We start from the raw sequence: 27,556 nt of genomic DNA on the forward strand, positions 1-27,556 counted from the left end.
AGCAATGCCAAAGCACTATTGTTATCGATATGAGACATTTGAAAGTAGAAACACACCTTTATTTCTGACAGGCTTTCCAAGGTCCCTGAACAATATAGTTCACTGCAAGTAGATGTGATACAAGAGTGGGACCATCCCGTACCTACAGGAGGAGTTTAGTTCATTGCTCGAGTCCCAGAGATATTGTTAAAGGTTACCTAATTTATATATATATAAAAAAAAAAAACACAATGCAAAACTACATGATGAGGATCACATGTCATTTTTACACATTTAGCTGTAGAATAATTGGCCAGGTATGGTCGATTACACCTGTAATCCCAGCACTTTGGGAGGCCAATGCGGGTGGATCATCTGAGGTCTGGAGTTCAAGCCCAGCCTGGCCAACATGGCAAAACCTCATCTTTACTAAAAATACAAAGAAATTAGCCGGGTGTGGTGGCGGGCTCCTGTCATCCCAGTGACTCGGGAGGCTGAGGCAGAAGAATCGCTTGAACCTGGGAGGTGGAGATTGCGGTGAGCCAAGATCATGCCATTGCATTCCAGCCTGGGTGAAAAGAGTGAAACTCCATCTCAAAAAAAAAAAAAAGAAGGACAGATACAGAATAATTTTTTAAAATTTCAGTTCAGTTTATCTTTAACTAAAATAAAAACACCAGAAATAAATAGCAGCTGTTTAACCATGTAACAGCAACATTTTGCAACATTTCACAACAGTTCAGGATGGGAGAAGAAGATGAATTTTGTGTGTAGGTTGTGAAGTGGCAACACTATTTGTGCCTTTTCTTTTAGCCATCAGTCTTGACTTCTCCATTACCCACTCCTTTTAAATGATTCCACTGAAAAAGGCAAAGCAGCTCAATCCATTCCTTTTTTTCATGTTCTCTTAAAATAAAACACCAGAGCTGTAATTTGCTAATCATATTTCATCACTCATGACAATCACTGCACAGAATTATGGTTGGTGAAATCGTTAAACGTCTGCTTGGCTGTTATTGTATGAAGAAGGCCCATTTTGGCAATGGAAGAATGTGTTGATCAAGAGCAATTCATAGGATCACAGATTCTGTACAGAAATGTAGGTTTTTAGTGGAGATTGATTTTTATCCTATGGCAGCTTTCAATTTTCTATGACAATGATGATATTGACCTAGATGTTCAAAACAGTGGATTAATCCATCTAGTTGGGTGAAGGCCAGGAGAATTGAATAAAAAGGAAAATCTTCCTTTTATGGTAACTCCAATTCGGGAGCATGTGACTCTTAACACATGACTAATCTGTGATGCTGATGATGTAGTTTTAAGTATCGCCAAGAATCCATTCTTCTATTCAGAAGAGTGAGCAATATTATTTATGAGCCGAATCATTATGCTGGGTGCTTCAAATTACACAATGCATTTCATCCAATCTCCCAACAACCTTAAGAGGTAGGTATTATTATTTCAATGTTATGAAAGAGAAAGCTAAAGCTCAGAGAAAGGAAAACTATTTGTTAAGTCACGCAACTAATAAATAGTTGAACTAAGTTTGATCTCAGGTCACTGGTCTCCAAGTTCGTTGTTCTTTTCTTTAGGCCACAGTGCTACTTCTCAGTAGCTGTGTGCACATCAGAGACTCTCATGGATGAATGATAGGCTCAGAGGTAGTCAGCAGATACAAGCCTGAGTTATGAGGCGTGAAGAAGCATAAGATTAATGATCCTTCCATCAGAAAGTAAGTAGCCTGTGTCTCATTCCACAATTCCTGTATTAAGGGTGAATTTTTAGGGGTAGCATGTCCAAACTATTTCTCATGTCTGGGCTTCTCCAACTGTCTGCCGATTCACTGGGGCATCAAAGCCCTTTTGCCCCCATCACAGTGTGGAAGATTCATTTGTCAAACAGAGATATTTACAGAGAACATATCTTTTAGATCCTGATGTTATTGTGTAAACAGACATAGGTTTGGCTGGCTTCAAATTCCCATTTTAGATCTTCTTTAGTTCCCCCTTCCTCTTCCTCCTGTGACCTCATTTCTAAAACAGTAGTAGAAATTGTAGCATCTCTGCTGACATCAAGTTCTCTCCCACGGCACCCAGGTTTGTGTCCTATCTTTGTTCTTTAGTTAGTTAAGTGACCTTCAGCCCACTTTACCTCTCTAAGCCATAATGAAAAATCACTAGTCTTATAGGTGTCCTGTGATAATAAATTGGGATGGTGCAGATGAGAGCAATATGCAAATTATGAAATGCTCTAGAGACAAGAGCTAAGGTGGCTGCCACCTCCTTCCTACGGGGCCAGTTACCCTGCAGATAGACATTCACTTCTCACTGAGTCGCTTAAAATATATGAAGATGAAGTGACATTTGGACCTAATACTATTTGAGGGATTCTAATTCCAGTGGTAGTGAAAATTCTCCATTTGCCAAAGTTAGGGACTCTCTTCAATGTTCCCGCAGAATCTTGTATCTCTCTTCCCTGCAGAACTTACCCCATGGAATTGTGAAGACCGTTGACCTCCGTATCCATGAGTTCTGCTTCCATGGGTTTCACCAATCTTGGATAGAAAATATTCACGAACAAACACCAAACAGTAAACCCAATATAACAATAAGAAATACAAATTTAAATAATACAGTAGAAAAAAATGACTTACATTATATTAGGTATAAGTAATCTAGGGATAATTTAAAATATAAAGGGATACTGTTTCTAAATGATATGCAAATACTGTGCCATCTTATTTAAGGGACTTGAGTATCTGCAGATGCTGCCTTTGCTATCCACAAGAAGGTCTTGGAACCAGTCACCCACGGATACTGAAGAACGACAGTACATCTTTTTTTTTTTTTTTGAGATGGAGTTTTGCTTTTGTTGCCCAGGCTGGAGTGCAGTGGCACAATCTTGGCTCACTGCAAACTGCACCTCCTGAGTTCAAGTGATTCTCCTGCCTCAGTCTGGATTAGTGGCTGGGATTTACAGGTATGCACCACCACACCAGGCCAATTTTGTATTTTTAGTAGAGACGGGGTTTCCCCATGTTGATCAGGCTGGTCTTGAACTCCTGACTTCTTGATCCACCTGCCTTGGCCTCCCAAAATGCTGGGATTACAGGCATGAGCCATGGCGCCCAACTAACAGTATCTCTTTAGATGTCTATTTTTCCTCCTCAAGAATAGGAAGCCAATTTCAGTCACCTTTGTATCCACAGTGCTTGACATTCAACCTGGCACACTATGGGCACTCCATAAATGTTTAATAAGAATGGATATTTGCTGAGCATTTACTTGTGCTTCTATTTCAAGTGTCTTACCTATATCCAATCATTAAATCCTTATGGCAATAAAATTATCATTTTGCTGTTGGAGGAACTGAGGTTTTAGGGATATTAAGTAACCTGACCGAAATCATGTAGCTTTTAAGTGGCAGCTCTGGGGGAGTCCAGAGTGCGTCTGGGGTGGGGTCTTCTGATTCAAGATTGCTCTTAAATACTGCAGTTTGCTGCCTTTAAGATACCAACACTCTGGCCAGGCAAGGTGGCTCACACTGGGTGGATGGCTTGAAGCTAGGAGTTCGAAACCAGCTTGGCCAACATGGTGAAACCCCATCTCTACTAAAAATACAAAAATAAGATGGGCATGGTGGCAGGTGCCTGTAATCCCAGCTACTCGGGAGGCTGAGGCATGAGAATTGCTTGAACCCAGGAGGTGGAGATTGCAGTGAGCCAAGATTGTGGCACTGCACTCCAGCTTGGGCAACAGTGTGAGATCTGTCTAAAAAAAAAAAAAAGACACCACTCATTGTAGAAAACCTGGACAATAAAGGAAAACATGGCTAAGAGAAAAACATTATTTCCTTTATTCTTGTGCACATAAACATAATTCCACCACCTAGAGCTAACTACAAGTAGCATTTTCCCTTATTCTGTGGGTGGTATTTTGTATAGTTGAGTTCGTACTGTAAATGAATTCACAGCTATTATTTACTTTCAGCCCACCATAATGGCTTTTAATGACAAAAATATCCTTACATAAATAAGTAGATTATTATTTACCCAAACATTCTCCCATAGTCAGGCACTGTATTTTTCCTTCCAGTTTTAAATGATTCTGTAATTAGCATTTTTGTGCATAAATCTTTTGAATGTATTGTACTTTTGTGTGGTTCACAGAAGAGGATATTATTGATACACATTGCCAAATGGCTTTCTACAAAGATGGTACTAATTCACATCTCCAGCAGCAGAGTCTGAGCAGGCCTTAGACGTTGGAGAGAAGTTTTGGAAGGAGATAAATGCAGAGATTTGAAGATTCTGAGAAAGGAAGACCCAGCATCAAGAAACAGGAAGTGAAGCAGTACTGGCCTTTAATACCCTTGCTCTTTATCCACTTAGAACAGGGGTCCCCAGCCCCCTGGCCACTATGACGTACCAGTTCGTGGCCTGCTCGGAACTGCACCACACTGCAGGTGGTGAGTGGTAGGTGGGCTGGTGAGCCAAGATTCATCTGTATTTACAGCCAGTCCCCCTCCCTTACATTAGCCCTCAAGCTCTGCCTCTTGTCAGATTAGTGGCACTGTTAGATTCTCAAAGAAATGTGAACCCTTATTGCATGTGAGAGATCTAGTTTGCTTCTTATGAGAATCTAATGCCTGACGATCTGTCACTGCCTCCCATCATCCCAGATGGAAACGTCTGGTTGCAGGAAAACAAGCTCAGGGCTCCCACTGATTCTGCATTATGATGAGTTGCATAATTATTTCATTATAGATTGTATTATAATGTAGTAATAATAGAAATAAAGTACACAATAATGCAATGTGCTTGAATCATCCCAAAACCATCCCTCACCACCCAGTCCATGGAAAAACGATCTTCCCTGAAACCGGTCCCTGGTGCCAAAAAGGCTGGGGGCTGCTGACTTCAGAATGTGGAATGAGACAAAAGCTGCCCCAGAACGGAAGTAAGATTCTCTTGCCTAGGGCTGCCCCTCCATTTTGGTGGAAGCGTTGGAATTACTCCAGCCTTGCTAGGTGTGGCAAGTCATCAGACCTCAGTTCAGCAGCAGGACGATGATGGAGTTTAACATTTGACTAAGAATAATGAAGCACTTTTCAAAGACAAAGCAACCTTTCCAGAAAGGATTCTTAGAATTGTCTCTCTGTGTGTGCCACGCAGTGCACGTGTGTGACGGCATTGGTCATGGGGCAGGGGAAGGGTGTCAGTTTGAGAACAGCTGCCATTAAGAAGAGATCAACTGATCAAAGGAATTGACTTTGCCATTTTCCTGGGTTTTTTGAGCTGATTTTGTTAGGTTTGGCACACTGCAGTGAATTTAGGGCACCATGCTGTGGCCTTTTCATTAATACCTGGGAGGCTGTCTCTAGCCTATTGCGCTTCGGGAGAGGAATTAGAAACATATAATTCACCAAGTGTCTAACTTCATATCTCTTAAGACCCCGGTTTTAATTATCCAAGAAAGGCATTTTCTTTTCTCTGCCTTTATTTTGTGCTTTGAGTTGTTTTTTTTGTTTTGTTTTGTTTTTTGGCTTTTTCTTTCCCTTCTTTTTCTTCTTTTTAGCTCTCTAGCAATTATGTCTTGACTGCAGGGCACTCATTTTTCCCTTCCAATACATTCAGGGGCTCCATTTTTATTATTTGTCTTTGCAATAACTATATTCACCTGTTTATGTCTCTTGGCTTTTTTTTTTTTTAAACCCAAAGACTAAGTGTCCTCTGCTAACATTGGTTAGGACAAAGAAAATGACCTCTTGGTTCCACAGCAGCAGACCTGGCCATGCTGGGATGCCAGCAATATGAACTACAGATCACTTGCAGTAAAAATTGCATCCTTTGACAAAAAGAGTGAGAATACACTGGTAGGGGATTGGTAGCATTCTCCTTGGGCATGTGAAAACTTTCATTTTGGCAAGAAGCATTGTAATTAACACCATGGACTTTAGAATCAGATAAACCTGGAGGGCTGGCTCCACTTAATAGCTTATGAACTTGGCAATGTTTTCTGAGTTTCAGTTAGTTCATCTGTGAAATGGGGATAATGATATTTACCCTATAGGGTGGCTGGAAGGATTATGTGAGCTAAATCACATAGACCACTCAGCACAAGGCCTGGCCTGTGTGCTCCATAACGGCTGGCTGCAATTATTTTAATCTTTTTTTTTATCATCATCATTATTTGTTTGACTCATAAAATTTCTCACTTGGCCCATCCTATAGTAAGGATTCTCTTTTTTCTTTCTAAGTATAGCATCTATTTTTCTGGTAATCTCAGAAGATCAAAGTGAGGGAAAAGTCTTTCTCCTGGAATCTGTTAATATTGTGATAAGAATTGCATGTTGGATGTATTTATCTTCCTTTTGCTGTTGTTTGGGAAACATTGTCTGTTTCCATGGCTCGCTCAATAGTGTTTGATGATAGGGTTAACTGATCCCTAAATGGATAGGGAAGAACATGGAGACACCAGAGAAAATATTTATGAAGCAGAAAGCATATGAGGCATAAATATGTATCTAGCTTATAATAGAATCATTCGAACCACTGCTTTGAGCTGCCACCTGGATGCCTGGTAAAGAGCTTGCCCATACAATTTCACTCCCACATACCTACTTCTATGGTGCCTAATAAAAACAATCAAATATTAATAATACAAAAGGGCCTTCCTGAAGACACAGCATGTTACGACAAGTTGTAGGGCATGAACAACAATTTTGTGAAATACAATTTGAGGCATATGTTTTCAAAAACGGCTGCCCCAAATCTATGGCAGCCTTGATTCAAATCGGCAGCTATGGTCTAACATGTCTCCTCGAGTTTTTCTCTTCCTGGCTCTGGTTTCCTTGCCCATTTTTTTCATTTCCTTTCCTCCTATGATCACTTTCCCATGTGTACAAAGGATCAGATCTCTCCAAAGCTGGTTTCTCAACACTTAGCAAAGCTTTCTATCTTTCTATTCCGTAATTCTCAAGAGTGGGGTGAAAAGCAAGAAGACGTTCAAGCTCGTAAGTGATTTGTCTGTGTTATATAATTCCCTAGTATCAAGGTGTTGATTCTTAGTTCTTCTGGGTCTTAAACCATTTTAACAGATCGACATCCCACCAGCTTGGGCTTTTCCCCCATGTAATGTAATATGCCAGATAAAGGACAATAAACCCACTTGGTTGGATCCCAGTGCTCTGGGTTAGGTGTCTGATTTCCACGTGAGCAAGTGGCCTTGCTGGCTTTGTCATCACAGCCTAGAGAATGGCCAGTTAGTGGCAGAAGGATGACAGAAAGTGCTTGTCCTTTAGTAGTAGTGAAATGAGTTCATTTTTACACACAGACTCTAGTGGGATGGGATGAAATTATTGCTATTTTTATAAATTTGGCCGAAGCTAGTTTCCAAATACGTGGTGGAGAAGATTGGGCTGTGAGCAGGGTATAATTCATCTTTTGTCTGGGAAACTCTTGGGAAAATGACTGGATGGGCCAGTTGATGTGAAGAGAAGACATGTCAGACTTAGTACTCACAGTGTGATGGTTAATACTGAGTGTCAACTTGGCTGGATTAAAGGATGCAGTATTGATCCTGGATATGCCTGTGAGGGTGTTGCCAAAGGAGATTAACACTTGAGTCAGTGGACTGGGGAAGGTAGACCCGCCTTTAATCAGGTGGGCACAATCTAAGCTGCCAGAGAATGTAAAGCAGGCAGAAAAACGTGACGAGATGAGATGGGCCTCACCTCCCAGCCTACATCTTTCTCCTGAGCTGGATGCTTCCTGCCCTCGAACATCCGACTCCAAGTTTTTCAGTTTTGGGACTCAGACTAGCTCTCCTTGCTCCTCAGCTTACAGACTATTGTGGGACCTTGTGATTGTGTAAATGAATAATAACCTCCCCTTTATATATTCTTCATGTGGGGTGTGTGTGTGTGTGTGTGTGTGTGTGTGTGTGTGTGTATGCTATTCGTTCTGTCCCTCTAAGAGAACCCTAATACACATGGTGTGTTCTGGCAGGAGAGAGGTAAAATGCTCTGCATGAAAGGAAACCAGGTGAGGAAATTGGTTGCTGCTCTCTGCTTATTTGATGGCCAGAGGTGGAAAGTTTGGAGAGAGACTCTTGAAAATAGCAATGCTAACTAATACTTACTGAGGGATTACTGTATCTCAGGGACTGTTCTAAATTCCTTTGAGTTGACTCATGGAATACTTACAACACCACACTAGATGATATGATACATGTGTGAGTTTACTTCATTGAAATCCACTTAAAATTAACCATTTTTAAATGAACAATTCAACAACATGCAATACATTCATAGCATTGTTCAACCACTACTTCTATGAGGTTCCAGAATGTTTTCATCACACCGAAAAGGAAACTCTGTATCCATTGTATTAGTGGCTTAAAACAGTGGGAACTTACTGTCTCATAGTTCTATAGGCTGGAAGTCTAAAATCAGGATGTCTGTAGGGCCGTGCTCCCTGAGACTCTGCGTGGACTCTTTCCTCACCTCTTTCTGACTTCTGGTGTGGCCAGCAATCGTGGTGATACCTGGCTTCCTGTGGCATCAGCCCAGTCTCTGCCTCCATCTCGGAATGGTGTTCTGTCTGCGTGTCTGCACTTCGTCTTCCCTCTGCCTCTGTTCATCTGTCTCTACCCAAATTTCCTCTTTTTACAAGGACACCAGTCATATTAGATTAGGGACCACCCAAATGACCTCATTTTAACTTGATTACCTCCATAAAACCCTATTTCCAAATAATGCCACATTCTGAGGTACTTACAATTAGAATTTCAATGTATGTTTTTTGGGGGAATGCAATTCAACCTATAGCATCCAATAAGTAGTTAACTCCTCATTCTTCTCCCCCATAGCCCTGGCAATGACAATCTACTTCCTGTTTCTATGGATTTCCCTCTTCTGAACATGTCATAGAAATGAAAACATGCAATATGTTACCTTTTGCATCAGGCTACTTTCACTTAGCTAAACCTCGGGTTTTTGAGATTTTTTTCATGGTATAGCAGGTATCACTACTTTCCCTTTTTAAAGATGAATAATATTATATTTGTTATCCAAATGAAGAAACTGAGGCACATTAAGGTTAAGTAACACATCCAAGATCACTATGAGACAGTAAGTTCCCACAGGTACACCCAGAAGACAAAATGTTATGAAAAAGCTATTTCAAAAATGGGTAGCTATTTTAGGAAGATTATGACCGAGCTGATAATTTAACATGTGCGATTATGTTTATATATCACTCTGGGAAGTATGACTTTCGTAGTTAAGTCGTGCTTTTTTTCTTCTAAATTAGTTTTGCTTAATTTTAATTTCACTTTTTCTTGTGTGCGTTGGAAAGGAAAAGTGATAGCTACTACTGGAATGGCTCCGTCTGTAAAAGAAGAATTTTACAAATAATTAAACGATGCAGATTTAGATGCATTTCTTCTAAAGAAAACCAGTTAATTTAAATAATGGTTTGATTTTTTCTTTTTTAGTCCAATTCATGGACTCAAAGGAAAGCTTTTGAAAGTTCATCCTGTCAAAGATATAACCTCTAACACTGTAATTTATAACTTCACTTAAAACATTCAACAGTTAAGTTAGAGGAGGTACCATAAATATAGATTTTCGTGGAGTGCAGAATCATGGGAGAAATGGTGTTATTACTATATTAAGAAATCTATGGAATGGAAATATATTTGGAATTAGATGTAGTGCGTTCAGAGTTCATAACTGCATCCAAACAAGCTGTGATAGTCTACCAGCAAAATAGAAGCTATAGTTGACAAACATTGTAAGTATTTTTATTTATACACAGAGAAACTGAACTATAAAATATTTGTGATGGAGATGATGCTGAATGAAAAAGGTGCTGCAGCCTGGTTGTGCGAGCTTTTTTTTTTTCCTCTGCATGTTTTTAGATTTTAGAAATATTTGAACCTTTGGATGACTATTTATAAATCAACTCAAGCATACTATAATATACATTGACCTTTTACTTTTTTAAAAAAATAAATGAGGGCTCTAAATTGTGCTAGCTTTTTGTTCAAAACTGATTGGTAATTTTTAGTCAAGTATTCAAGGAATGGTGAGCCAAAATACTTCAGCTCTTGAAGCTTTTAGGAAAATGAAAATGTAATTATTGAAAATTAACCTTCTACCTATAAAACCAAAGGAAGAACAAATTAAATCAGTTAAATTTAAGATTAAACAATTATGCTTTGAAGTATCTTGATTTATGGGAAGGGTACTTTGATGGAACTTTTCTATTTAGTTGGATAAATTTATATTCTATACTGGAATGGGATAAAATTCAGAGGTCTATATTTTTCAGCTTCTAAAATTGACAAAACATTTTTAAAAATCATAAATAGAGAGCACTTGTTTGATGAGTGTTGCCTTGTAAAATCTTTGTGAAAGTTTCTCTGAATGGTGATAAAAAGATGGTACCTGTGAAAAGATTTGAACTGAAATATTAACCTACTTCAGTAAGAAAAAAAGAAAACAGAATTGGGAATGTCATCTATTGACCAGAATTAATTCTTAGTTTACAAGGTGCTGCAGCACTTGTAGAAAGAATATTTTTTTTAATTAAAAATACTATGGTCATCTGAGAAGAGTCAGTTGACAGTATCAATAATCAATAATTTCACATTTACAAACTATAAAATTCAACTTTGAAAAAGACTGCAGTTAATCTTCTGAAAATATTAAGTACATATATCACAAGTGCTTTCTTTAGAAAGATACCAGTGCATGATATCAAATATAGATATGACTTCAAAACTGATTACAATAATTATGAACCAAAAATAATATTCTCTTTATATTATTTCTATGTTCAAGCAAATCAATCTATAATTAAAAAAAATCTACACTTTAATGTCCATTTTTTATTTTTAGAAATGTTTTTCCCTTTGAGGATAATTTTTGTCCACAACAATTTTATAGACCTACTGTTATATAAAACCAATTTGTCAATCTATAAATGCATGCTTTAAAAATATAATTTTAAGTTCATGTCCTTTGCAGGGACATGAATGAAGCTGGAAACTATCATTCTCAGCAAACTAACACGGGAACAAAAAATCAAACACTGCATAGTCTCACTCATAAGTGGGAGTTGAACAATGAGGACACATGGGAACAGGGAGGGGAACATCACACACTGGGGCCTGTCAGCGGGTGGGGGGCAAAGGAAGGGAGAGCATTAGGACAAATACCTAATGCATACAGGGCTTAAAACCCAGATGACGGGTCAATAGGTGCAGCAAACCACCATGGCACATGTATACCTATGTAACAAACCTGCACGTTCTGCACATGTACCCCAGAACGTAAAGCATAATAATAATTTTTTAAAAACCCACAAAAACAAATTTATAATCTAAAAATATATAATTTTATATATTTTTCTTTCTCTCACATTCAAAATTGTTCCTGTATTGATAATAAATTATATAGTCACATAGTTAAAACAGATGTCTATTTTGAGTGTAATTAAAAAAAAAATCTCATTGCCTCATTTATAGATTTTGACAAAGATTCACAGACCTCTATCCATTTGCAGAGTCCTGAATGCCAAGAAGAGGTCCTACTCATGAGTTGGAAATTCCTCAATTTGGAAAGGGATGAACCCTGAGTATTGATAATTTCATTCGCTTTTTCCCCAGCTCACTTAGATTTATCTCTCCCCACAATCCTAACAGGGACAGTGATTTCCAGTTTTCACACAAGTAACTCTGCATTCAGTAAATAGTTGTTTCAAAGTGTTTATTCATTTTGGTTATTATATTTGCATTCATTATGTATCTTTAACAAATAATTTTTTAAACAATATATGACTTTTTTCAGTGTAGAAGGAAAAGGTAATTCTTTCAGTCTTATAGCATATTACACACAAACACACCCACTAATGAGCTCATTAAGTGTCAAATAATTAGGTAATTTGATGTTTTAAATGCCTTGTATCATGCAGAAATCATAGATTACAGGTGATTAAGACTATAGGTGATATAGAGAATGCATTTTTTTTTCTTTGATGTAACAGAATATGAGCTCTTGCTGTCCAAAAGTTTACTTTGTGGTAGAATTTCAGAGAAGGATTGGATTCAGATAGTAGAGACTACCTGTATTTACTGAGTGATTTTTAAATGCCAGGTACTGTTCTAGGCACTGGGGATTCAACAATGAACACAAGCAGCAAAGTCTGGGAGGAAAAGGACAGTAAATGAAACCTGATACAAAATATGTCAGGAGAGATGCATACAAAGAAGAAAAATCAACCAAGCCAGGGAGACAGAGATGGGAGAGGTGCTACTTTATGTAGTCAAGGAAAGTCTTTGGTGAGGGGCAGAGACCTGAATGAAAGCCATTTGCATATCTGATGGGGAGGGCAGACCAGGCCAGGACTGAGACTGAGCAAGCTGGGCTTGAGAAGGGTGAAGGGGCTGGAGTGGCAGGGGACAGTGAGCCTGGGGCTGGCGAGAGAGGAGAGCAAACAGGTAGGGGTGGGGAGACCTTGGAGGACCTTTTAGGCCAGAGAGCGAGAACCCTGAATTTTATCTTGAGTGAGATGGGAAGCCACTGAAAGTTTTGAGCAGATGAATGGCAGAATCTGACATATCACAAAGGATCATTCCAGCTACTGTATAGAGAATATACTGTGCATGCATGTGTGTATCCACGTGTGTGCGCATGTGTGCGTGCGTGTGTGTGTGCGCGTGTGCGTGTGCGTGTGTGCGATGGAAAACAGAACGGTAGAAACAGCTCAGTCCAAAGGCTCTTGCAATGGTCCAGGCAACCACGATGGAGGCTTAGGCCCAAGTGGTCACACGGGGCGGGGTGGTAAAAAAAAAAACCGAAACAGTAGTTTCTGGACATATTTTGAGGGCAAATTGACATGACTTGGGATGAATCAGAGGCAGGAGAAGGTTGAAAGCTTTCTGCCTGGATAGTATGAAGAATGGGGTTGCCATTGAGTAGGGAAGGTGAGGAGAGGAGTAGGTTTGCTTGGGGTGAGGTGGGGTAGGGAGGCGGAGTCAGAAGTTCGGTTTCAGACTTGTTCCACTGGAGATGCCTCTGACACGTGCAAGGAGGGATGGAGTGGTTGTCCACCGCGTCAGTAGCCTGGAGCTGTCAATATTACCCTGCAGTAGGATTGTTCTGAGGATGAAGGGTCAAGTCAACAGATTAAAGTGCTTTGCAAGCACTAGCAGTGGTAACTATTCAAACGTTATTGTCATGAGTATCTCTGATTAATTTACGGTTTCTGTGGAAATTCAAAACACCAGAGCATTTTAGTGCAATGGAACACAAAATCCGAGCCAGAATTGGTTCCTAATTTCTGTTCATTCAAACCCTTCTCATTTTACAGATGAGGACTCATGGATGGCCAGAGAGACTCATGGCCAGTCTAGATCCCAGGGCTGACCCTGCAGCCTGCACTCTTTCCATGACACAGGACTTCCTGTGTAAAGCGACACTTTCTCCTCCAGGGACTCAGTTTTAAAGGGTGTTTGCTTAAAATCCAAGATGATTTAATGTTTAGCAAGGCCTCTCATAGGTTTAATGGTCAGTGAGAGGGACGAGCAGTCCTGACCCAGAGGGAGCACACTGAGTTAGTGTTACATCCTGCCTTGTTTGGAAGGGTGGGACGTGGGGAGAAGTGTTTTAACACTTCATCACCTTCCTGTTGACCTGGCCCCAGGAGCATTGGTCTGGCTTGCTTAATGGGGGTGACTGACCCTGCCAAAGCTTTGTTTTAATTGTAAAAATATCACATGTTCAAGCTTCCTCGGCCACAAGGGCCTGTTCAACTGGAGGGACTAGAAGACAAGATAGACACGTCTGCTGTAAAGTTGACGCCCCCATGAGCTTGGATGTTTCTAGTCCTCGCTTCATTTCATTGCCACCTACGAAGGTCCTCTTCTCCTCACTTCAGCCACTCTTCCTTGTTCCCCTCCCCGGAACTCCAGGTTAATGCTCCTCAGATCTTTTCTATTCATCTCGAGATGGTGATTAATGCATCATTCATACTTCAGTCCTCTTGAAATTCCAAAGTTTCAGCAGGAGGGGTTGGTGGCAGGCCTGGAAATCAGGTTATCAGATCCTTCTCCATGAAGGGCTAGAGTAGCCAAGACTTTTGCTGCAAAGTTGAGGGTCTGGCACATTCCTAGGTCTCTCTAACTCTTCCCAAAGTGAGGACGTTTCTTCAGCTGTGGAACCAAAGGAAATGACCCACTTCTCTCCTTTCCCATGGGAATGTGCAGTGAGCCAATAACCCTGATGATCAAGAGAGGCTCCACTTTGTGGTTTAGCCCAGTGTAGGTTTACAAGCAGGAGTGGGTGGCCAGGAAATAGTGCCTGATGCAGAGGGGCTGGATTCTGTTTCGAGGTGAGCTGGTGTGGCCAGGAGGAAAATGCACTAACTCCGTAGGTTCCCTACCCAGTATCCTATCTCCCTCTCTCCCTGGGTAATGAATTCTAATTTTGTTTGTAGCAGGAATGTTACTTTTCTTAAAAAACCATGAGCTATAAAAGAAGGCTATTGAATGGGGCTTCTAAGAAAGCCATTGCTTTTCTGACAGAAAATGTACAGAGTCGTAAGTAAAAGTTTTGATCATGAAGATGAAAGTCTCATACTAAGGTTGGCAAAAACTGAAAGACACAGGAACTTGAGATTTGGTTGACATCACAGATGTGCTGTATTGGTACCTCTCTAGGAGTTATTGTTACGTGAGATAAACATTGTCCCCATCTGACTAAGCTGTTGTATTGGTTTTGTTATATGCAGCTGAAAGCAGTCCTAACTGATGACAGCATCTGACCCCTGTGGACCTTTGGCTCTGCCCCTTACCTGCAGTGTAGCCTTAAGAACAACATGAGAACTCTCTGAGCCTCGGTGTCTCCATTTCAAAGATGAGGACAATTAATACCTTCCCTGTGGGGGTCCTGAGGAAATTACAGGGAATTCTGTGATTACTGCTACCGTAGGTTTTGTTCATTTTCAGAAGAGGGAGAAGTATGGTTTGGCAGGATGGGTAAGGGAGGACGATTTGGAGGGGGAGGAAGTGAATTCTCAGAAGTAATGAGCAAGCCGCGAGAATCTCAGAGAATCTCAAGAGAATCTTAGAGAATCTCAGAGCATGGCTCTGCCAAGTTGAGTCACCCCGAAGCAGAACCCAAATGTGTCAACCTGCCTGAGGCAAAAACCTTTCCAGCTACACCCTCCTTAGGTGTTTCTTGCCAAGGCAGGAAACCAGGGGCTGGGTGCAGGTGGGCTGGGTGTGCAGGTGCAAGCACTTGAGAGGCTGCAGCTGGTGAGGAAAGAGTCCTGGAGCTGCAGGTAGGTCCTCACACGTCACGAAGATGGTGAAAGAAGTAGTGAGTATGAGTATTAATGAATTTTCTGTTACTTAGAATGCCTGAAACTGGGTAATTTATAAAGAAAAGGAATTTATCTCTTATAGCGATGGAGGCTGAGAAGTCCCAGGTTGAGGAGCTGTGTCTGGCGAGGGCCTTCTTGCTGGTGAGGTCTCTGTAGAGTGTGGAAAAGCAGGAGATGCTCTGCAGGGCATCATGTGGCGGAGGCCGAGTGTGCTAATGTGCTCGCTCAGGTTCCTCTTCCTCCTGTGACAGAGTTGCCAGTTTCCTTCCCATGATAACCTATTAATCCGTGAACTCATTAATCCACAAATGGATTAATCCATTCCTGAGGGCACAACCCTTCATAGCCCAATCACCCCTTAAAGGCCCCACCTTTCAATACTGCCACATTGGGGGTTAAGTTTCCAACATGTGAAATCTGGAGGACACAATCAGACCTCAGCATCGTGTTTGTGTGTGCCCTGCCAGGCCGTGGGCAGTGGTAGGTCAAGGAGGGCTCTTTAAAAAATGAAAACAGACTTTTCTCATTCTTCTGTTAAAAAAAACCTTTCGCTGCTCCTATTTTTATGCCCGGGAGCAGAGTTGGGACGTGACAACAATGGGGTTCAGGGTTTCTTTTTGGGATAATGAAAAGATTCTAAAATTGATTGTGGTGAGGGATGAAGAAAAAAGGCCATTGAACTGAATTTTGTCTCAAAGTTTCAAAAAAAGAAAGAAAAATGCCTTGCTGGTTCCTTACTAACAGGACAAAGGCCCTTCTGGAATTGATTGCTACCAGCCTCTCGGCTCTGATCATCTGCAGGAGTCTTTCTGCCCAGGTGTATCTTTACCTCTAGCCACGGGCCCTATTATACCAGGGACTATGTATTCTCCTGGCTGCATCAGGTGTCAGGCCTCTGGGCCAGGGTGCCTGCGGTTCCCTCTTCTTTACTGAGCAGAATCCTAGCTTTGGTCCTGCTGCTGGAGCACAGGTAAGCTCCACGACCATTTCTTTGGCAAAGCCTCCCCTGACGTTTGTTGCTCCTCGCTCTCTTGATTCATGCAGCTGTCATTCTCCGCTGCTAAGCTACAGGCAGCTTGAGGGCAGGGACCATGTAGCATTAGACGTTGTCTCCAGACAATGGCATTCCAAGGGCTGTGTGGGTTATGAGGGGGAGTAATCCCAGCAGGAAATAGTCTTCATTGCTGACATCGTTTAGGCTTGCCTTCATGCAGTGATCATGAAAGCATACTGACATTTAGCGTCATCGTGGCATTTACATTTCCTACAATGTACCCACTTGTTGCTTTGCACACGAGGCTGACCACACTCACCCTCCTTGTTTATATGTATTTAGTGCTAGGCCTTGCACACAGTAGCTACTTTATAAATGAGCCAGGGTGGCTGCATCCGGGAAGGGCCAGGCGAAGGCTGGGAAGGAAGGGAAGGAAGTCTTGTTCTAGGTGAGGAAACAGCCAAAACAGAGGAACACTTAGACCATGCAAGAGAGAGGAGAGAGAGAGAGAGAGAGGAGAGAGAGAGAGAGAGGAGAGAGAGAGAGAGAGGAGAGAGAGAGAGAGAGAGAGAGAGAGAGAGACTCAAGACCTTAGTGGGACTAAGGCAAGGAGGAAGGGACTCGAGGGAGCTGGCTGATTTGATGGAGTATTTACCAAGGTCCAGAAGAAGTGAGATAAAAATGTATACGGTGACGTCTTAGCCAGATGTGGCTGCTATAACAAATTATCACAGACCGGTTTAAACAAAAAGCACATATTGCCCACTGGAGGCTGGGAATTCCAAGATCAAGGTGCTGATGGGTTTGGTGTCTGAGGATGGCTCACTTCTGGTTTGCAGAGGGTGAGTGTCTTCTTGCTGTGTCCTCACGTGTTGAAGAGCACAGAGTGAGATCACGCTCTCCCATTTCTTCTTATAAGTGACACTAATCCAATGCACAGGCGCTTCTTCCCCATGACCTCACTACCTCCCAAAGGTTCCACCTCCCCAAATCATGGCATCAGGGATTTAGATTTCAGCATGTGAATTCTGGGGGGACACATTCAGTTCGTAGCAGATGACTATTCCTATATAAAATTTTCCCCAGGTGCCTTTTCTCTAACTGCTTTCCCTGTAGATCTATCCCTTTGTTTTCACTGGATTTTCATACTGAGAACTTTGTCTTTCTCCTCAGCTACAAAAGGCTCAGGTTGGCTATGATGCTGTCTCTAGGTCTCTAAGAAAAGCAACTGGTTGAATTCTCATAACCCTTAGTTACTGAGCATCTACCATGTTTCAGGTAAAGTGTTATGCTGGGGACCTGCTGTGTATCTGACATAGAACTAGGCACTTTACATGCATTATCGCATCCTATCTGTTAATGAAACCTAGGAGTATGTTAGCTAGGATAAGAAACGTTAGCCACTAAAACAGTCCCCAAATCCTAGTGGGTTAACACAATGTGATTATCTTTTATTCATATCACAGTGCAGTGCATCTTGCATATGTGTGTGTCTGAGTGTGGGTTGTGCTGGGAGGCTCTTGTCTTTGCAGTTTTTCAGAGACTCAGAATCCTTCATCTTCTGTGGGGCCTCTGAGCCTCCTGCTGGTTAATGAGGAAGAGAGAACATGTGGAGAATGGGAAAGGTTTTGGAGGCTGGACCTGGAAGTGGCATTTAACTCTCCTGTTCATCCGTATTCCCTTAGCCAGAGCTCACACCAGGCACTGCAGGGGATTCTAGGGACTGTTTAGCTGGGTGCCCTGCAAGAGAATGAACTGGGTTTGGTGAACACATAGCATGACAGTCATGACTGTTTTACAGACTGGCTAGCTTTAGCTGTCTTCTGGCCAATGAGCTGTTCCCTGAGGGGGAGCTTGTCTTCTGCGATTCTAAAACTCCCTCACTGTGCACAGGTTCTGACACATCTCTCTTGAATTGGATTGAATTGGAAAAGCTAAATCCTGTTGCAGAGTGGTGAGTGATTCTTAAATACACCCGCCCTCCTCTAAGACTTTCTGGTTTTCCACTTCGGCTGACAGCACTCCCCTTCTGGGTTGGAAGGTTGTTGACAGCTGGAATCCCTGGCTCCTGCCCAAGGCCAAAGTTGCACAACGAGGCTCTCCCTTGCCAGGTGGGTTGCCCAGGGTCCTTTGGAACACTCCTTCCCTGTAGTTTCTTCAGTGAGATAAGAAAAGTCTAATGATGCAGAAATACAAATGAAGTAGGTCAGAGGAGGAGAATGAAGAGTGACCACGTTAGACCTGGTAGTTGCATATTTTTAATAAAGGAGAAAGGATGGATGCATGTTTCAAAGCAGAGTATGATCTACTTGGGATGAACTGATTGCTTTAGGGGCACATTCCCTGCAGGCAAGGTTACACAGGCAAGGTCAAGGCCAGTTTCAAGTGTTGGTCTTGGAAGGCATTGCACAATAACCCCCGTGTTTCTTTGATTCATGCTGGATGTTATTACACACAATCCTGTAGAGACATGTCATTCTTTTTAAAATATATATACATATATATAAAATTGCACTTCAGGTTCTGGGGTACATACATGTGCAGAACATGCAGGATTGTTGCACAGGTGCATACATGGCAATGTGGTTTGCTGCCTCCATCCCTCTGTCACCTATATCTGAGACATGTCATTCTTTTCCTCTTCATCTGCCCTTTCACTGGGAAAAGGAGCCCATGAAATTTCACATTGTTTCTTGACCCAGTGCTTGATTCAGCAATGCCTAAATGAGCCTTTCTTTCTTTTTTTTTTTAATTTGTGTTGCCTTTTTAAAATGAACTCATCAGTGATTATCACTGTGGATATCTGAGAAGAATGGACAAAAATGAGGGAGAGAATGGTAAACGGCTTCTAGAGGGCAGAAAGAGGCCCCAGAGAGTGGAAATCATCAAAAACAAAGACTGGAGATACAGCTTAAAGAGCTTCATCATTATTAATTTAGGAAGCTTAAAGAGGGCTGGGGACAAGGAAAGGGAGGTTAAAAAAAAATCCTAATGATATGCCTGCCAAACATGTGAAGGTTATCCAGGCCTCTGGGAACCAGAATGCTCGCCGCCCTTCACTTCCTCTGTTCTTTCACTGGGGCGAGTGGGCACTCCTTCTGTAGGAGGCAGGTGCGAGGATTGGTGATAGGAAGACGTGGGTGTTGAACATGACCGTGCAGGGCCCTCGCCTGTCCCTATGGGTTGTTGGCAGGGTTCTGAGAAGGCTCAGTAGCACTAGGAAGTCTAACAGGGCTTGCTAATCAAATATGAAGACTGCTCCACGACAAGCCTCGGGGTAGCATTGACCGATGAGAATGGAAGCCACCTATCGTGCTAAGTCAGGGCACTCACAGGCTCCTCTTGTGCCAGCCCTTGCCCAGTTAGTAGAGTTGCTGAGTTGGGATCATCTGGGGGCTTTAGAGAAGGGTAAGAACAGCTTAGGAAGAAAAGTAGATGGGAGAAGGACCTGGGGAGTGTATTTTTGTCAACCAGTAGGCAGTGTTTCAATATTGTAACAACTAGTCCAGCTCTCCCAGTACACAGCAGATGGATTTCTCTCTTGGGAACTTCAGCCTGTAATTTGCACTGCTGTAGGGATCGAACCACAAAATAGAATTGGATCTCCTTGGCAAGACCATTCGTTGTTTCCACTGGAGAGAGTTAATCAGTCATCATAGCTGACAGTTCTCCAGAATGCACATTTCAAGGAACACCAAGACTAGTCACCCTTGACTGCTGTGGTTTTTAAAAATGTGCATTTCCTTAGGGTGCTGCCTCCTTTCCTCCTCGGAGCCCTCTTTGGTCCTTTTTTCTCTCGGGGCTCATGCTCTCCAGTTCTCATGCTGATACTGTGTATTTTAATCAAAGGCACGGAGTAGGCAGCTCATGGGTTGTCATGAGAATGATAGGATGTGAAATGACCACTGTATTGTTTTCATCTCTCCAAGACAGCAGCCTGGTGTTCAGCATTGCCAGCTCATTAGAGGATGTCACTGAGAAATGCAAAATAGCCCAACTCCACATTATCAGCTTCTTCCAATTCCCTCAGCACAGAACATCAGAGCTGGAGCATGCTAATCTGATTTCATCATTTGGGCAGTGGAGGTTTTTACTGAGCTCACTCAGAGGTGGCTGCAGGGCTAAAAAAAATACAAAAAAAAAACCCAGGCCTTTTTGGGTGGGGGGGGGGCAGGGGGGAAGGATGTGTTTGCAGACAGCAGGTGTTTCCACCCATATGTTACAATATCATGTATAACCCACCTTGTTCCAAGAATGGTTTAATGCTGTTCTCAAACTGATACATTCCTGCTTAAACCCAGGACAGGTAGCTCCAGTATATTAAAGTTTTAAGAGAGGAGAAATTAGGTCTAACAGTTCCCCACATAAAAGGATTCTTGACTTTAAACAAATAACCTATCTTTTGACTCTTCAATATAAAATAAGTTTTCTTAATTTATAATAAAGGAAGAGACCCTTCTTTGGAGCAAAGTGGGCTGAGAATTGCCTCATAGTTTCTAACCTTCTCCCCCAAAATATGCTGATTGCCGACGACCCTGACTCTGCATCCCAGGAGTCCAGCAGCAAGTTCAGAGGGACCCAAAACTTCTTCAAAGTCACATCTTTTAACGTTCAAATGGTAAATCTTGCCGGCTATTCCATGATCCATCTGTTTTTAATATAAAATGATATCTTTGATTCTTTAACATCAAAGAGGATCCCTTCTTCACCTCTCTACATTTTCAGTGAAGCTGACACCTCTTTTTCTTTTTTTTGAGATGGAGTCTCGCTCTGTCATCAGGCTGGAGTGCAGTGGTGCGATCTCAGCTCACTGCAACCTCCGCCTCCCAGGTTCAAGCAATTCTCCTGCCTCAGCCTTCTGAGTAGTGGGGCCTAAAGGCATGCAGCACCACACCCAGCTAATTTTTGTATTTTTAGTAGACACAGGTTTCATTATGGTGGCCAGGATGGTCTCAATCTTTTGACCTTATGATCCGCCCGCCTTGGCCTCCCAATTTTGGGATTTCAGGCGTGAGCCACTGCGCCCGGCCAACACTTCTTATGGAACTTTTGTTTCCACCCTTTTTTTCATAGTCTCTGTCCATAGGCACTGGTTTCCTTCAGGAAATGTCAGCTCACACCATTTGTGCTGCTGATTCAGCAAAGCAAAAGGAGCCTGAAAGAGTCCTGGCCTCAGAGGGACCAGAGGCCTGAGGGCCTCAGAACACCATTTCCATGTCATCTTGGCTTCCAAGACCCTACCTGTTTTATCATTTTCTCCTCACTATTGGGCTGTGGAGACGGTCTGCTCAATTCCCAGCCCCGCTGATTGAGAGAGAGGATCTGGAGACAGGAGTGCATGTATATTGCCAGCTTTCAAAATTTTCCATTTGCTTTGAGTTTGAGTTGGGGTAAAACCACTCTCTTGAGTCTCAGTTTTTCTGTGTGTAAAATGTAGCTCAGAAACTTTTGTCCTTAGACTGAAATCTAATATTCTGAGGGCTATTTATGTCTTAAAATGTATCAAATGGTGATCACTAAATACCACTTAAAGTAACCAAAGGGCCTTGAAGAAGTGGTGGACCCAGTCTAGGACAGTAAATATATAAGATGTGCCTAGAGAATCTTATCATCCCAAAATGCATTCAGGCTTTTAAAACATACTAAGCTGTGCCAAAAAGACTGAGGAACCAACTTGAATAAGCTCGTACTATCTAAATACAGGACAATTTAAACATAAGTAAGGTAATTACTGCAAATGATTAGAACACATTCAATTCCTGTGTACCCATGAGTTCATAAATGATTCTTGGGGGGGAACAAAAGCTCATTGGTTACCTTTGGCAGAGTCTAGAAAACTGATTATTTTGATAACTGATAAGTGAAAGAATTGAGCACTTATTTACATTTACCATACGAATTCGACCTCAGGAAAACCAAGTAATTGATTAGGAAGTTTTTCTTTATAGAAGTATGCCAGCTAACAAATAGAAAGTAAATGACGGAAATAGAATATAACGTTTTGTAACCCCAGATGAGTAAATGGATCCGGCCCTGGGCTTCTCAGCTTAGCACTGGTCACCATTTTGGGTGAGATCATCCTTTTGCGGTGGGGGTTGTCCTGGCTTTGTAGGGATTCAGCGGCATCTCCGGCCTCTACCCACTGGATTCCAGTAGCATCCAGTGTCACCAGACATTGCCACATATTCCCTGGGAGGGTAAAATCACCCATTGAGACACTGCTGTAGGTGATCATCACCCATGGCGGCTAATCACAAAACAAGGGACAACCAGAGTTTGTGTTACTCCAGTGGGTGTATATATGACCACTTTTGAAGTTTTTGCCAAAAAAACACAACCAAAAACCCTAAACAAAAACAAACAAACAAACAAACAAAAAAAACTGATCTGAACTAAGCCTCTATATCTAATTTCATTTTACAGGACAAGTCATATGAGGCACACACATGCACACACACAAGACAACCAGCACTGCAGGAATGCAATCAGCAAAATCCAGACTGTGTCAAATGCTAAGGGCAGATGACATGGTTTATTGAACAAAAATTGCAAGGCAGAAGCATTGATGGGGGCAAGCTGTCAATTAAAAGTCTTAAGGGGGACAGTAACAAATTGCACCAGGTGGCACCTCAATAGGATCGCAATATAAACACATTGTTAAAAAATTATAAGATTCATGGGAAAGGTAAACTTTGACAGGATATTTGATGATATTGAGGAATTATCATTTTTTAAAGATGTTACTATGGTATTGTGGCTCTGTGTTTAAAAAGTCCTCATTCCTTTAGAGACATAGCTGGATACTTACAGAAGAAATGATTTGATGCCTTTGATTTGCCTTAACATGGTCTAGAAAGGGGGTGCATAGATTCACTAAGATTGGTTATGTATTGATAATTATTGAAGGTGGGTGACAGGTCTATCAGGTTCATTGCGCTATTATCGACTTTCATAATGTTGTATATTTTTTTCTTTCTACTTTGGTCTTGAGGTCTCTCTTTGGAGAGCAGCTATTTGGTTGTGGATGTTTACAGTGTGCCTTTCACAGGGTACTTTTTTATCCTGTTGGATGGCCTCCTGCCGCGTGGCCCCACCTGTGACTGAACAGGTGTTCCTCTCACAGGAAACTCACTTACCGTTGTGCTCTTGACTGACCTGTGTCCAGTTTATTCCTACTGAGACAGCCACTCTCTAGGAGAGCCCTGACTGGGAAAGAGGTTAGGTTTGGGTGTCTCAGTCATGTAAGACCCAGAGGAGACAAAAGAAAAAGAAATAACTGAAGCAGTATATTATTTACAGATCCTGGAGAGAAGAAGACAGCAACCTCAGGGCAAATGGGAAGACGGGAGCTGTCTGGGACATACATGCTCCACCAGTGGGTTGGGGACTGGGGAAGAGACCTGTGGGCCAAAGCCTCTGTTGGGATCTAGGGAATTACCCAAGCGGGTTTTCCTTGAGGAGTTCTCATTGGTGGATTTAGACAGGAGTCCCACAGACTCATGCTATGACTCAGCAGTGGTCATTGAGTCACATCTGTGCAGTCCACGTGGGGTGCAGGGTCAGTAGGGTGAGTCAAGTGGGCTGTGTCTATGTGTTCCATAGGAAGTGGGCCTCCAGGAGGCAGTTGTGTAAGGCAGATACCTGGATTCACCACATTGAGGAACTGAGAGGAGGCAGAGAACTGGAAACTGTGTTACCTGCTTCTGATATGAGAAAGTCCAACTTATATTTAAAATGGATGATGAGGCAACATAGATTTTTGTTCTTGTTGTCGTTTGAGATGGAGTTTAGCTCTGTCCTCAGGCTGGAGTATAGTGGCACGATCTTGGCTTACTGCAACCTCTGCCTCCTGGGTTCAAATGATTCTCCTGCCTCAGCCTCCCAAGTCACTGGGATTACAGGCATGCACCACAATGCCCAGCTAATTTTTGTGTTTTTAGTAGAGATGGGGTTTCGCCATGTTGGCCAGGACCTCATGATCTGCCCGCCTCCTCCTCCCAAGGTGCTAGGATTACAGGCGTGTGCCACCACGCGCAGCCAGCAACATAAATTTATAAGACCTTCCTACACATGTTTGACCATTTTCATAATAAAAAGTTAGAAATACAAATGCACTCCCAGAGAAAGTCCCTACATTAAGAGAAAGTGTTTAGTCCATCCCCTCAGCTTTGCCCCACAGGACCCGACCTGAACACGTGCTAGCCCATGTGGGTTCTGTTTTTTGCCCTGGAGCCTGTCTGTAAATGAGAGCTCAGGAGTGAGTGGTGATGAATAAAAGGGTCAGGCCCCGTCCTCATGTTAATTAGCTATTCATCCTTGTAAGGAATGGATTAACTGATTCATGATTTTCATAAATTTATTGGCCCTCCAGTTAATGAAGATCCTAATGCAGGATCTTTTGGCATATATCATTCCTCTGCAGGACTGACTTGTCCCTTTCGGCAGACTGCCGAGCTTGGCTTTGCAGGGAATGACAGCTGCTCACATTTTGGGCTTGTGGAAAATGGTGTGTCCATACAGAAGGTGGAAAGAGTGGGGAAACCCAGAGAAACAGGCAGGAGAGGGTAAAAATGTCCCAGTGAATTAATAATGCATATGCACTTCCAGCACGTGGGCCGGCACTGAGAGGCTTGCTGTTTTCTGTCGACATCTGCGCGTCAGGATAAAGGTTTTGAAGAGTTAACCTATGTCTTCTCCCTCCCTCCTTCCAGCTCTAACATTGTCCTTTTGCCAGCCCCTCCCTCCCCCAAAGCAGCCAGGCCATCTAATGCTTGTTGCCTCAGGGGATGGATGTGGTAGGATGGAAAGCAAATAGCCCGGGTGCCTTTCGCTGACTTACACGTGTTTCAAAGGACTGTGCCCTTAGGGAGAAATGTCAGAGGATGAGATTGGCTCCCTACACCTGTCCTCATCCTCAAATCTAGATGAGGTTTCCCTGGGGTTAAGAAAGCAGGAAAGACAATGGGTAAAGGACGATCTGGGGAGAATAGCCTGCGTTCTATTTCCTGGAGCTGGCTGCAGAGTGAGACCAGGATGGGATGGGGGGCTCACAGACATTGCAGAAACTTCCAAGCCCTAGTGTGGCACAGGCCAGGCCAGGATGATCCCCCGCTGCCTTCCACTCATCTATGCCCAGACTGGTCAGGAGAGCCAGTAGGCAGGGAAGGCAGACAGAGGCAAAGGATGTCTCAGGGGACCTCTGTGCCAAAGGCGGACTCAGCAGGTGCCTGCACAGGCAGGTGGCAGCAAGAATCAGGTGACAGCCCCTTTGACATTGCACTAGGCTGCACTAGGCCTCCCAAGGCTGAGATTCATAGCCATTACAGCAAAAACATCCCAGTCGAAGACAGCAACAGTAGGTAGCTGTACATGTTCTCATATGAGTACTATCACTCAAGACCAAAACGAACAAAGCAAAAAACCACCAAACCTCAAACCAAAATATACCAAAATACACAAACAGAAAAACCACTCTCTTTAGCCTCCAAATGAACTCAGAAAATTAGAAAAACACAGAGTAACACAAAGAAGAGAATAAAATCTACTTATCAGTTTATCAAACAAAAATATATCATTAATCTTTTCATGCCTGGATTGTGTAGATGAAAAAATTGAGCTCATACTGTACATGCCTTTTGGATCTTGTTTTATTCCCTTAAGCAGTGAACGTCTTCCCCTCCTATTAAATACACTTCTCTAATACACTTTTCATATTTAGCCAATACCTTGTACTGGTGTTTTAGGTTGTCCCAAGTTTTGTTATATATATTATATTTTTATGATGAATAACCCTTGTACATAAATAATTTTGCACATCCCTGTGTCTTTAAACCATGAAATATAGTCATGTACCACGTAATGATGTTGAAGTCAATGATGGACTGCGTATATGATGGTGGTACCATAAAATTATAACACCATATTTTTACTGTACCTTTTCTATGTTTTTTTTTTAAATTTAATTTGTTTTGAGATGGCGTCTTGCTCTGTTGCTGAGGCTGGAGTCTAGTGGCATGATCTCAGCTCACTGCAACCTCTACCACCTGGGTTCAAGCTATTTTCCTGCTTCAGCTTCCAGAGTAGCTGGAATTACAGGCACATGCCACCTGGCTAATTTTTGTATTTTTAGTAGAGACGGGGTTTCACCATGTTGGCCAGGCTGGTCTTGAACTCCTGACCTCAGGCGATCCACCCCCCTCAGCCTCCCAAAGTCCTGAGATTATAGGCATGAGCCACTGCGCCTGGCCCTTTTCTTTCTGTTTAGGCACACAAATCCTTACAGTTGCCTACAGTATTCAGTACACTACCATGCTGTGTAGATTTGAATGCATTCCTGTTGTTAAGTGACATGTAACTGTATTTTTGAAAGAGTTATTTATCCTTGTTATTTTCTGATTGTTTTCCACTTACACTTCTCATTTCCTCCTCAGTATCCAAACACTGGTCCCCATCATTCTATAGGACTATGGGTTAGGAAGAAGATAGCATTGACCTCCACAGTGCAAATCCAGTGGTCTGTTCTTTGCAGTACGTAAGCCCTGGCACTCTCCTTGAAACCTCTGCTCTTTTGACTTCAGGGATGATTTCTCTTTTGCAGCCTCCTTTGCTTGCTTATCTTTCTCATTTTCTCTTTAAACTGGCAAAACCCAACATGCTTCCATCACTCCTCCTATTCTTTACCCTGTTCCCCCAAAAGGGTCCCCTATGCCTAATGTGCAGAAGACTGTCAGACACTCCCTGCGTTTCCAACAGCTCAAGGACTTACCCATTGCTTATTCTAGAGGCAACTCTGACCCAGTGTAACCCTGCACAAACCAGAGACTCATGCGGTCTAGTTTCAAAGGGAATGCTGAATTTAGGGAAACTGTCTAGCCTCCAAAGAAATTTAAAAATAACCCAAATCCTTTATTCGCATTTTCAAAGATCATCAAAAATGGAATTCAAGTACAGAGTTCACAGCAAATGATTCTTCTCCTACTTTGTTCTCCATCCCAGCCTCCCCTGGCAATTATTCAGAGGCTCTGACTCTTCAAATCCTAGAAAATGCTCTCATCCCTCTCCATCATTCCTTACTCTCAGGACTTTCTTCTCCCGATGGCAGGGCTGTCACCATCTTGCACTGCCAGCTGTCCTCTCTGAAGGCGGAACTCCTAAGAAGTTTCCTCCTGTTTGTGGTAGCAGCACCTTGA

General features: G+C 42.4%; 1 protein-coding gene across 23 annotated transcripts in view; it reads left to right on the top strand.

The window, feature by feature from the left end:
• Positions 1–27,556, top strand: part of LOC128931702 (uncharacterized) — a 664,375-nt gene that overhangs the window by 383,715 nt on the left and 253,104 nt on the right. Inside the window, exon 6 of one of the 23 annotated variants that reach the window (XR_013533734.1) lies at positions 1,575–1,714. The exons of the other annotated variants lie outside the window; for them this stretch is intronic. The gene's annotated coding sequence lies outside the window, so the exon portion shown is untranslated. The remainder of the gene's footprint in view (positions 1–1,574; positions 1,715–27,556) is intronic. 23 annotated transcript variants of the gene reach the window in all.

Source organism: Callithrix jacchus, chromosome 4 (genome assembly GCF_049354715.1).
Source record: "Callithrix jacchus isolate 240 chromosome 4, calJac240_pri, whole genome shotgun sequence".
Classification (NCBI taxonomy): Eukaryota; Metazoa; Chordata; class Mammalia; order Primates; family Cebidae; genus Callithrix; species Callithrix jacchus.